The 11,886-nt window shown below is 45.9% G+C and overlaps 1 long non-coding RNA gene across 1 annotated transcript; it reads right to left on the minus strand.

The window, feature by feature from the left end:
• Positions 1–4,516: 4,516 nt before the first annotated feature.
• On the minus strand, positions 4,517–10,199 carry LOC137602624 (uncharacterized). The gene is made up of 3 exons (XR_011037189.1): positions 10,025–10,199; positions 9,212–9,635; positions 4,517–8,998 (listed from the first exon to the last, which is right to left on the minus strand). It is a non-coding gene; the product is annotated as an uncharacterized lncRNA (long non-coding RNA).
• Positions 10,200–11,886: the final 1,687 nt, after the last annotated feature.

An 11,886-nucleotide genomic window follows, 5' to 3' on the forward strand; every position in this document is an offset into this window, starting at 1 on the left:
TTTGTGGAGGGCTTTGCCCAATTGGCTAGTCCTCTGCATAAGTTAGTGGCTAAGCTCACCAGCAAAAAGTCCAGAAAAGGGTCTGAGCATGCTCTTAGTGCTTCCTAGACGTCCCAGTGTGAGGCCAGTTTTGAGGCCTTGAAGTCAAGGTTAGTGGTTAGTGGTTGACTTATGCCAACTTTTCTCGTCCTTTCATTTTGGAAGTTGACGCTAGTCACAGTGGCCTTGGTGCTGTGCTTTCCCAAGAGACCGACCGAGGCGTTCAGCCTGTAGCTTATGCCAGCCGAGGCCTCAGGCCAACTGAGCGCAACATGGATAATTACAGCTCCATGAAGTTGGAATTTTTGGCGTTGGAAGTGGGCCATGACCGAAAAGTTTCGTGAATACCTGTTGGGCCATAAGTGTCTGGTTTTCACTGATAACAACCCGTTGAGCTACCTGCAGTCTGCCAAGCTTGGAGCCACTGAGCACCGCTGGGCTGCTCAACTGGCTGCATTTGATTTTGAGATAAAGTATCGGTCAGGTCACAGTAATCGCAATGCTGACGCACTTTCTCGGCAGTATTTGTCCGGTTCTGGCTTGGCTGAGAGTGTTGTGCCAGGCAAGTCAATCCCCAATGCCCTCCAGCTTGCAGCGCATTCAGACCCGAGGGTTGTGGCTACCCAGGGTGTTGTCTCTGCTTTTCCCTCTCACTCCTCCGCTGATATCCGTGCCTTGCAGGAGGCAGATCCCCTTGTAAGTGAAGTTCTCTTGTTTTGGCGGAGACCGACTAGACCAACTCCCACCGAGAGACCGCAGGTTTCAAAGCCAGCGATGGCTCTGTTGCGTCAGTGGGACCGTTTGGTTGAAAGGGAGGGTGTACTCCACCGACAGGTCTTTCCGCCTCATGGCGGGGGTGAATCCTTCCAGCTGATTTTGCCGGCTGTCCTGAAGCACGAGACCTTAAACCGGTTGCATCAGGAGCATGGCCACCAGGGCATTGACCGGACCACCGACCTGGTGAGGCAGCGCTTCTACTGGCCGGGGATGTCCACATACATTAAACGGTGGGTCCAAGAGTGCGAGCGTTGCCAGGTTGCTAAAGACTCTGGTTCAGTTCCACATAGTTTCATGGGTCACTTGCTTGCCTCGGAACCCAATGAAATTGTGGCTGTTGATTTTACCCTGCTTGAGCCTTCCCGCAACGGTGTGGAAAATGTCTTGATTATGACAGATGTTTTTAGCAAGTTCACTGTTGCTGTCCCCACACGGGACCAACGGGCCTCCACTGTGGCCCAGGTCCTCATTACTGAGTGGTTTTACAAATTTGGTGTTCTGAGCCATCTGCACTCAGACCAGGGTAGGAGCTTTGAGAGTGCCCTGATTCACAAGCTTTGCTGTTTGTATGAGGTAGCTAAATCTCGCACTACTCCGTACCATCCGGCGGGTAATGGGCAGTGTGAGCGGTTCAACAGAACCCTCCATAAACTTTTGCGCACTCTTCTAGCTTCCAAGAAATAGGACTGGGTCTCCTGTCTACCTCAAGTGTTGTTTTCATACAATACCACCCCTCATCAGGGTACCGGAGAGTCCCCTTTCTATCTGATGTTTGGTAGAGAACCTCGTCTCCCCATTGATTTCCTTTTAGGGCGAGTTCAGGATCCTGTGCGGGAGGAAGTACAGGATTGGGTTGTTGAGCATCAAGCCAGACTTAATGTGGCCTTTGAGGGTGCTTGGGAGCGACTGCTGTCTGCCGCTGGTCGTCGAAAGGAGCGCCACAATCAGCGAGTTCGTGAGTCGCCATTACCAGAGGGTCAGCTTGGTGTACCTAAAAGATCACAGTGCTAGGGGTCGGCATAAAATCCAGGATATTTGGAGCCCTGTTGTTCACCAGGTACTAACAGCCCCAGAAAATCAAGGTGCAGTCTACACTGTTGCTCCAGTACATAACTTGCACCAGGCCCGAACAGTCCATCGAGACATGTTGAAAGCTGTTCTTGGCCCCGAGGCTTAAGTAGCCCCTCATAGGGCCCGCTCGCATTGCAGATCAGAACAGGTGGAGGCTGACTCCCTCAGTGATGGTGACTTGTGGCTCTTGGTACCCCAAACACCCTTGCCTCCTGCGGGCCCGAGTAGTTCCTCTGCTGAAACCCATCCAGAGATTCAGGCCAGCTCAAGTGCATTTCCTACATCGAGGGGCATTTTACCATCTGTTCATTCTTTGTCCCCCTCAGAGGAACCCAGTACCAATCAGCATGTTCCGCGTCGGACTGCTCGCACTACAGCTGGCCACCATCCCAATCTTCACCATCTCCCCCTTACCTGCAGACCAGCATGGTAATCCCGCACAGCTTGCGTCTAATGCCCAAATGGCCATTTTTAGGCCCTGGTGTTAGCATCTGCAAGTTTTTGTTTCATCGTCGAGCCGACGATGCAAAATCTGGGGATAGATGTGGCAGGATAGTGCTACACTCCCCACCGTGAGGGGGTAGTGTAGCAGACAATTAGCGAGTTCCGTATAAGTAGACGTGGTGGGACCCTTCTCCATCCTTTTTCCGCTTCCTCTTCCTCCTATACGGAGCTGACAGCTGGGCATGGCAGCGTCTTGCGGTGAGCAGTTAAGTTGCAAAATAAGGTAGGCATGCTCGCTCTCCTCGATTTGTTCAGTGTATGGGCCCCATGTTTACTCCGGTTTTGCCCCGTCCGGCAGTGTGGTGTTACTGGGACCTGGGCTGTCTCCCTTGGGCCGGTGCGCGTGCGGTGCGCTTCCTGAGGGTAAGACGCTTAGTTGTCTGCCTTTTTAAATCAAGTTGCTGAAGGGTCTGTTCGCGTTATGGGTTATGGTTCTCTCCCAGAACCACCTCTCCTAGTCTGGGCTGCAGGCTTCCTCCTCCTGCCGCAAGTGACACCTCAATCCTGCTCTCCGGTAGGATGTTTATCTGTAACTTTTTTTATTTTGTAATGTCCTATAGTCTTATTTTAATTAGGTTAATTTGTTTATTTTGCAGTGCGCGGCCGTCATTGCCGCTGAGAGCTTCACTGCTGTTTTGGTTCTTGGTTCCTTGTTCTCTGTGTGTCGTACTTTTTTTTCCTGCATCTGTGTGTCTGCTCCGGGGTTTTGCTCATCTAGAGGCCTCCACCACCATAATCCGGCGCTGATTCGGCCCATATCGTACCAGACCCTATTACCGTTAGTCAAGGCCGTGTAATACGACATCCTCAAGTCCTCAACGTGAGCCAAGAGAGGACGTCCCGACCCTCTAATTGACGTTGAGCCACTACCCCTGGAGGGTGGTTTTAATTGGAGGGGCAGACTCTCCCCATTTTTTCAGTTTATTCATCTGTTATTTCTTCCGTTGAATCATTATTGATCAGTTTGGTGGGTTATATTTGATTTATTGTGTAGTAATCTCTTTTTTTCCTCTTTTGGATAATTTGTGTGTTAAACAGTTTATTTTGGGTTTATTGCTATTTGGTTATAGTGTGTGAGGGTTGCCTTGCTTTTTTTTGTTTCTAATTGTGTTCTTTTTCGTTGACAGGTGCTGCGGGCCCAGAGCGGCAGCGGTTCCCCTGGTGGTGGTTCCTTATTCACGTTTTTGGTTTGCTGTGTCACGGGTGCAGTGTAGTTTTTTTGGATCTCTCCCCTTTTTGTTACCGCTGTCGTGGTAAGCCCCAGCCCTGTTTTTGGTAATCCCTCATACACTCTTTATAATCATATTTGTAGCATTCATTTCATCTGTCCTCATTTTAAAATAAATTTTTAATAAAGTTTTTTTTTTTATAATTGGAAATCACTCTTGTCCTGTGGAGTATTCTCGAACCGTGTGCCTTGGATCAATTCGAAACCTGCATATCAGTAAGTCTTGTTCATATCCTGGGATGAAAGCCCCCAGGTGGCGTTGTCGGCAACGGCTTCAAGCCGCTCGCCTTGCCACAATAAGCAAAAAATACATGAATTAGACCAACCACTGACTGAACACAGGTTCTTCATTCAACACGGAACATAACACACCTTTGACACACCATAGGTTTGTAAAAGTGTCTAAAACATTCATAGCTCTAAAATACAGTATTTTCCGCACTATAAGGCGCACCTAAAAGCCTATAATTTTCTCATAAACTCAAAGTGCACCTGATAATCCAATGTGGTAGACAAGGGGCGTCGCCAAAGTGCCGGCTCTCACTGACCTGCTGTCTGACAGCAGAGCAGCCTGCGGAGAGCACCAGTGCCTGGCTACGATAACGTAGCAAAACATTTTAAACCGCATTTTAGGCTTGTGTATTCTGTATGGCAGCGACATGCTGTGAGATTCACAGCCGTGAGACACCGACGTTAAAGTCAGTTCTATGAGTAAAACAGCGTTGCATTTGCCAGGAAATCGGTAGCCTGACATTAAAAACTGGTTAAAAAATTGTTCAGGACACACAGTGCAGCACACCAATACATCAGTAAGTCGTTCTTTGAAAAATGTCAGATTAAAAACTAGTTTCTTATTTTGCTTCATTAGGCATTCCTTGATTAATGCAGTAACATGACATATATAGGTACAACAAAGTCTAATATATTGTATTTGCGACACCTTGATTTTTATCTTATAATAGACATGTTGAACATTTTTTGGTATTCACAATCCATTTCTGTTGACATATAAAAGCATTTATTTACATAAAACAATACATCCAATAACAATAATGAGAACACAGAGCCATCCTGTCAGGAAATCAACAACAGCTGTAATACTCGGGATTGAAAACATTGTGAAATAAATAGTTTTGTGTCCTTTTTCTGTAGATGGTGCAGACATCTGGCCTATCGCACCTTTGTTGGCTGGTTCTGGGGCTACTTAGGTAGCAGAATCCTGGTTGTCATCTCAGCATGTGTGGTCCTTCACATACGCCAGGAGTTTCCTGAAGACAAAGGCCACTACGCTGGATTTAGACCGAGTCTTGGTTGAATCTGGTCATGTTGAATCTGTGTCACACCATGGACGGCTGATTCACACACGTTACCGACCTACCAGCATGTTAGCATTCAGGGACTGGGGGAGACTGTGCAGACACCGGGCTGTAAAACTGCCAGTCCGGGTCGTGGCGGTCGCCGGGGCTCCGTGAGGCTGGAGGACCGGAACTGCTCCTGCTGCCAGCTGGAGTTCGAACGGACCAGTCGCAGCTTCATCTGGAGGGCGGTGCACACCTTCACCATGCCGGACACCATTCTTAGGGTCTTCCCGGATTCCAACGTGAACGAAAGTCCTGCTTTTGTGAGACCTGCTCGCAGACCGTCAGGAGTAAATGTCGGCGCCGGCAGAGAGGGAAGTGGTCCGTGTGGCCGAAGCGCCCCGCGGTTAGAGAACTCCACAACGCTTCACGTGAGTCAGATACTGCTGGGTGTTTAAAGATGTCTCTTTTCATCATCTTACTCTTCCTTCTAAATGCCTGGGATACTGGGACCCTTACTACCCCCAGGAAATCTCCTGTTCAAGAGACATTATTACCTCGATTGTCATCCTATGGCCGTGGTACATTGGACTTCACTTTTCCACCTAGGGATGTCTCTTCCCTTTGGACTACAATGTCTGTTGGTCTTCCTACTCGGTGTGTAACAGCTCTTGTTCCATTGTATTCTATCCTGCTATTGCAACAGCTACGTAGTTCCAATTCTGTCATCTCAACCAAGTCCCTAATGAAAGATAATAACTCATCGTTTTAGCACTGCTTTTTGTCGTTTGTTAATCATTCTCATGTTGGCCATTTCTGGCAATGTTCATTCAAATCCAGGGCCTGCTACAGTTAATGTTAGTCCTACTGCTCCTAGTCTGTCATTTGATGATTTTTGTAAACGGAAATCCCTGGGCTTTTTACGCATCAATATCCGTAGTCTTTTACCTAAACTTGATTTGCTAAAATCCTGGATACACACTGCAAATCCTGATGTTTTAGCGATTTCTGAAACATGGCTTAGAAGGAGCATTGCGGATGTTGACACTTTTATTCCAGGTTATAATGTCTTTCGCCAGGACAGAGCTTCCAAGGGTGGGGGCGTGGCTCTCTTTGTGAGGGACCATCTGCAATGCTCTATTTTATTGTCAAAGACTATTCCCAAGTATCTCGAACTGCTAGTGTTAAAAATCAATCTGTCAAATAATTTTTCTCTTTCTGTTGCTGTCTGTTATAGACCACCCTCTGCCCCACCATGCTCTCTAGCTGTACTCAGTGAACTTCTTGCCCCGTACATCTCCTCTGAGTTTATTCTACTGGGTGACCTAAATTGGGACATGTCTAACCCCCCAGATATGGTCATGCAACAATTTGATGCCCTAAACCTCTTCCAAATTATTTCAGAGCCCACCAGACATAATTTGAAATCGCCATCTTCTGCATCTCTGATAGATGTGATCCTCACAAACACCCCTTCTAATTATAAATCTGGCGTCTTTAGTCAGGATCTGAGTGATCATTGTGCTATTGCCTGCATACGCTCTGGTTCCTCAGTTAAACGTCCACCTGTGGCTGTAACCAGACGCTCCATGAAGAAGTTTAACCGAGACGTCTTTCTCCATGACATTGCTGCAGTGAACTGGGATAGAATTAATACGTTTCCAACTATGGATGCTGCCTGGTCCTACTTTAAGTTGACCTTCAGTCAGATCATCAACAATCACGCTCCTCTCATAAAATCTCAAGTCAAGGATCGCTTCAGCCCCTGGTTTTCCGTGACTTAGCCACATTAATCCACAAGAAGAACACCTTATGGCGGAAAGCCCGTTCCTCCCAGTCACCTGTCGACTGGCTTTAGGCAGTGCAGGAACACATGCACTCAGGCTGTCAGAAAAGCTAAAGTCACTCATTATCTGGACAAATTTGCATCCTGTGGTACTGATTCCAAGACATTCTGGAAAACGGTCAAGTCCATGGAAAATAAGCTTACCCCACCCCGTTTTCCTAGTGCAATGACCTTTGGTGACTCTTTTCACTGATAAGTCTCACATGGCTTCACTTCTCAATCAACACTTTGTAAATACAGTCCATGCCTCTTCTGTCAAGTCCCCCACTACTGCCCCCTCATTTTCACCTACACCTTCCAGCTCAGGCACCTTCTCCTTTAATCCCATCCTGACCTCGGAAGTTTTAGAGGAACTCACCAAACTCGACTCTAACAAGTCAGCTGGATCTGATGGGCTCAACCCCTTATTTTTAAAAACTGCTGCTCCTGTCATTGCCACCCCCATCTCGTATCTATTCAACTTATCTCTGGAGCTGTCTGTTTTTCCTTCAGATTGGAAATCTGCCCTTGAAGTTCCACTTTTTAAAGGTGGCTCTAGCTCTGACCCCAACTGTTACAGACCTATATCCATCCTGCCGTGCTTGGCCAAGATCCTAGAAAAATTGGTTCATAGACAGCTCAGCCACTTCATTGCTTCAAACGATATTCTGTCCAACCTACAGTCTGGTTTCCGGCCTGGCCACGGGTGCACTACAGCCACTTTGAAGGTTCTGGATGATGTTGTTACCTCCTTGGACTCCAAACAGATCTGCATTGCTGCCTTTATTGACTTATCCAAAGCCTTCGACTCTGTCATCCACTCCATCCTCCTGCAGAGGCTCACTACCATCGGTCTGTCATCACACTCCTGCAACTGGTTCGCTAGCTACCTAAACAACAGAGTTCAGCAAGTAAAGTCTGTAAATGTCTTGTCTGACCCTCTTCCCATCGTGAAAGGGGTGCCTCAAGGTTCCATCCTGGGCCCAACGTTGTTCTCCATCTACATCAACAATGTAGCTAGGTTTGCCGGTAATTCCAAGATTCATCTATATGCTGATGATACCATCTTATACTCAGAGGGCCCTTCTCTCCACTCTGCAGCATCCACACTCCAACTCAGTCTCACTTCTGTCGAGCAGTACTTTCATGGCCTTCATCTCTCACTCAATTCCAAAAAAACCAAATGCATTATTTTTGACCGGAAACAGGATTCCACCACTGCCCCTAAAATCCTCTGTGCCGATGGCTCTGAACTGGAGTTTGTGACCAGCTATAAATACCTTGGTCTCTGGTTGGACTCATCCCTCTCCTTCTCCACCCACATCAAGCACCTGCAATCAAAAGTCAAAGCTTGCCTGAGCTTCCTCTACCGGAAAAAGGCCTCCTTCACCCGTTCAGCCAAACGCACGCTTGTGAAAATGACCATCCTGCCCATATTCGATTATGGTGACACCATCTATAGGATGGCTTCTCAATCTACTCTTAGCAAACTGGACACTCTCCACCACTCTGCCATCCGTTTTGCCACAGGAGCTCCATTCAGAACTCACCACGGTGACCTGTACAACCTGGTAGACTGGACATCCCTCCACACCAGACGGCTCCACCACTGGCTTCACCTCATTTACAAATCCATACTAGGAAAAACACCACCCTACCTCTCCTCCCTTCTACACCACTTCCGTCCTGCCCGCAATCTTAGGTCCAGCAAGCTCATCAAACTCTCCATCCCTAAAGCCCGTACTGTCTTTGGTCGCAGTGCCTTTCGATTCGCTGCAGCTAATGATTGGAACAATTTTCAAAACTGCCTCAAACTCACTGTCCCCATATCACTCACTGCTTTTAAACAAAACCTACATGAAATTGTAGCTGACAGCTGCACTTGTTGAGTGTCTCTCTCTCTTTCTCTCTCTCTCTTTCTCGGCCTCGTTCTCTTGTCTTGTATTTATTTTTCTTATATTTTCTGTATAGTGTATGTCTTTGTGTTTATTTTAGACTTCCTCCCCACCCCCACACCTCTAAGAGCCACTGCTCTTAGCTCAGGCAGCATTTGTAAATAAGAACCTGTTCTTAATTGCTTGCCTGGTTAAATAAAAGTTAAATAAAAATGTAGCTGGCAATGACCTCCTCCTTGTCCGGACGCTCATACTGGGCAGAGAGATGCTCGGGGAGAGGAATGGAAAACATCTCATTTGTGTATGGCATGGGGTCCACCAACACTGTCACATATGAGGTCCAACATGTCAGCTACAAAACCTGTTCAATAAAACACAAAGATAGATCTTTACTGTTATTGATATTGTTTGATTCATTTCTTTGTTTAGAAAAATTGTGTTCAAAATAAATCCTGGTACTTGCTACTAATTTATTTATTTGTATGGTTACTTTTTACTGTGTTTTGTTGCGAACAATTACCAACAGAATTTCAAAACATATTTGTTTGAAATATTAAAATATTGCAACACTAACAGAGTGTTGGCTGTCTTGTGAAGTTTGGCTCTGCATTGTCCCTTCAAAAGCCTTTGGAAAGTGGATCTTGTAGAGGGGCACACCAAACGTAACAAAATAAGGAGCCAAAACAATATATGACATACATGAATCAGTCTCAAAAATTTTTATACTAAAGTTTTCACTTACTGTCTTGCTGGAAAATTCTAATACACATCACTCTTATTTTTTACTGAACTACTATCAACACATAGTAGATATAGACAACTATATTTAGAAAATTAGTGTATTTAACCAATTTTTATTAAAACATTGTATGGAATATGACTTGTACATAACCTTTACTTCAATAGGTGGAATGAAGAGTCCTGCAGGACTGCTGTGTACCAACAGTATGAGTGTCCACTGGGTCAGTTTGGCATGGCACGTCCCTTGAAGCTGTAGGCTGAATGGATGCACAAGGAAGAGGGACACTAATTTCAGGACACCAATTTTTTGGATAAGGACAGACCTGCGTGCCTTGTCGCTATGACGACCAACAAACAATCAACTGTAACACGTGTGCGCGCACACACAATACGTAACAAAGCACAACTCCCTACTTAGCCTAGAATAAGTTGAATTTATTTATGCTGACAGATAATAGAAAAGAAAATATGAGACCAACTTACTGTGCGTTTTAGCTTTATACTGTAGGTCCGACTCGCACACACGCGTGGGAGTGTGCGCGCACACACAACACAGCAAACTCGAAACAAAGGAGACCTCCCTACATAGTCTAGCATAGCATGACTTCATGCTAACAAACAATAAGAAAATATGAGACCAACTTACTTGTGTTGTACCTACTGTGGGTCCACCACGCACACACGTGATCGGGCGTGCACTTGTAACGGTCGTGAATGGGCCGGCGAAAGGATGACTCGAATAACGGAGTTTTTGCTTCTTTATTTTGTGTCCTGTGGGAGACAACAGTTATTTAATCTCCCCACGTTTCTTTTCTGCACCTCTGCTTCCCCAGCAATGCAGTTATCATTCTCTAGAGGATCACAACAGTCCTCAATCACACATATTACACTGAAATAAAATAAAAACAAAAACAATCATGTGATCAAACAGAAAAACTTCACATTCAAAAATAAAACATACCTGTGGGAGACAACAGTTATTTAATCTCCCCACGTTTCTTTTCTGCACCTTTGCTTCTAAACGGACAAAATAACAAACATTACTCTCCCGCCTCTCCATGTCACTGTCGGTGACATGACCCGGAGCTGCGTCTCAGTTAGCGCCAAAACTTCACCTCGTTACAGCTGAATAAACTAGAAAAGGATTCCCGAAACAAAACAAAACTACTCAAAACCACAGAATTATAACTTGTTATGACATTCTTGAGGTTACAGCGCAAACAGTTCGCGTTCGACATTGAAAATAGAAAAATAGCGGAGCAGCGCTCCCACACAACCTACCCCCAGCAATGCAGTTATCATTCTGGGGGACAGACGGGAGGGACTACGGAAACACAGGAGGTACAAAAGTAACGAAGCGCGCATAAGGCAAGCTTCGCAATATAAACAAAATAACAAAAACTTTTCGATAAAATTCACAAAATCTATCACATAGTCATCACTTAATGAAAATCAAAACGCTCAAAAATAAACAACATTTTAACTCTGTTACACACGCACACACACGCAATATACAAACCGAAACAGAGGCAACTTTCCTACATAGCCTAGCATAACATGACTTCATTCAGGCTAACAAACAATAAGAAAATATGAACCAACTTACGTGCGTTTTAGTTTTATACGATAGGCCAGCAGGCACACACGTGTGGGAGTGCACGCACACACATGCAATACGCAAACGCGAAACAAAGGAGACCTCCGTACATAGCCTAGCATAGCATGACTTCATTCACGCTAACCAACAAAAAGAAAAAAGATAAAATGTGAGCCCAACTCTGGTGCGTTGTACCTACAGTAGATACTGTAGGTTTAGCACGCCCACACACGTTGGAGCGCGCACGCAAACACGAAACAAAGCAGCACCACCTAATTAGCTAAATAGCAATTGATCACTCATGCTAACAGACAACTGCAAAAAAGATAAATGTGGTGAGACTTACCCGTGGCCAGGGTGCAGGTCCTTGGTCCCGTATGGTTGGGAGTGATCCTTGAATGAGGATCAGTCTCAGGCAAAGCCCCGTCTGTACTGACCCTCACTGCTAAAACAGGCTGGAGTGAAGTGGTTCCACACACAAACAAACGTGCAGGCGATGTAGCTGCACATTGCCATTAAAAATGAAATGCAACCACGCTCTCTTCTGTTCTTTATTGGATGGGGTTAAAAATAAACACTGGTGTTGATTTGTACAATCAACTACTGAGCAACTACCTTGTCTCCTTCTCACGGATGCCATTTCAACAGACTGCTGCCTCTTGTCTGACACAAAGAGCTCCGTCTTGGGGATGGCCACGCCCTTGGGCGTGTCAATCAATCCATATCGTCCACGCCCTTGAGCATGTCCACCAATCCATATTGTCCAATACTCTGTCCAATAGCACAGAGTGCAAAGTCTGACGTCAAGAATGCCTATCCTAGCACTTTGTGGTAAAATCGAGCCATGACTTCCTAAAACTCCAAATATCTATTGATGCAGGAAGTGTTTGTTTACCAGATTATAGGAGTTG

The sequence above is a fragment of the Antennarius striatus genome, chromosome 10 (genome assembly GCF_040054535.1).
Source record: "Antennarius striatus isolate MH-2024 chromosome 10, ASM4005453v1, whole genome shotgun sequence".
Taxonomy (NCBI): Eukaryota; Metazoa; Chordata; class Actinopteri; order Lophiiformes; family Antennariidae; genus Antennarius; species Antennarius striatus.